The sequence below is a fragment of the Brassica oleracea genome, chromosome C5 (assembly GCF_000695525.1).
Source record: "Brassica oleracea var. oleracea cultivar TO1000 chromosome C5, BOL, whole genome shotgun sequence".
Taxonomy (NCBI): domain Eukaryota; kingdom Viridiplantae; phylum Streptophyta; class Magnoliopsida; order Brassicales; family Brassicaceae; genus Brassica; species Brassica oleracea.
In genome coordinates, this window is record NC_027752.1 from 29308590 (window position 1) to 29309996 (window position 1407).

Here is a 1407-nt window from a genome sequence, read left to right on the forward strand (position 1 = left end):
TTGAGACCTAAAGTTACATAAAGACACACTTATATCAAATGAGCACTTTAGGCATGATTTTTAAAGAAATCTAGACGAATTTGCCTCTGTTTGTTAGCAATACCAATTTTATTAAAACTATTGTTTACATACAGAAACACTTTTCTATTTCCTCCATTATTGTATATTTAAGATTCACTTATATTACAATGTGCATTTATATGTATATCTCAAATAAGTGAGCTTTTCCTTTATACTTGGGATCTTCAACCCCGCGCAAGCGCCGGGAGCTTTTGTTTTTTGTTTCGATTTGGTTAGTCAGCATTATCCATCTCCTTTTTTAAATCGATTTTTATCATTTATTTATAAAAATTAGTCTATCAAACATGTTGGTTTTGCGTAAAACGAAAGTGATATAACGAAAGACCCCAAGCTCGAAGACGCATTCATTTGCCATGACCATTGGTTTTGCATATAACAAAGTGAACGTGTGAATGGTAAAATTTGACAGTCTCCTCGTGTCACCGCACCACCTATTTAAATTCTATCTTCATGCATTTCTTGATTCTCTGAGAGGTTTGGGATGAAGCGTCTTCATAGTGAAAAGAAATTTGGTATCTTCTTCTGAAGGTTCCATATCCAACGCTCTCCCACTTTTTAAACATTTCTCTTCTTGTCATTGATGGTGTTTGAGTGTTTTGTTCACCATTTTTATTCTTCTTCTAAGTTTTATACTCCTTTTGCTCTCCTTTCTCTGCATGACTTAATACATCCGCTAAATATTGACATAGAAATATTTCAAACATTTGTTTATACGAAAAATAAAATAAAATATTTTTCATTTAAAATTTTGCTTCCGTTGTTCTGAATTTAGTACATAATTGCTAGGATGCTGAAGTAAGGGAATGACAATGTCATAGGCAAGACCATAGACTGAATCTTTTGCCAGCTTACAATCATGCACAATAAGTGAATTTTAGAAAACATGTTACCTACTATCAATAAGAAAGTTGACAATCAGTACATGCTGTAAATATCACCGCGAAATCCGAATCTATATTATAATATGAGACTTTCGTTGACCCATGAAAGGAAAGAGCTAAGCTACGCCTCCAACAACAGTTGTTCCACCCGTTTCAGCTACTCTGCCCAGCATCTCTGACTACACCTCCACCAGCAGTTACACCAACCGTCTCACCACCAGCAGCTCCAAGGGTTGCACCAGTTATCAGCCCAGTAGCTCCGCCTCCACAACCACCACAAGCCCGCGTGTGCCAGCTCCAACCGTCTCACCACCGCTTGCACCAGCCTCTCCCCAACCGGCATCACCACCACCAGAAACTTCTCCACCACCAGCTTCACCGCCTCTAGCGCTTACACCAATAACTCTACCACCAGCACCAGCTCCTGCCAAGCACAAGAAAAAGC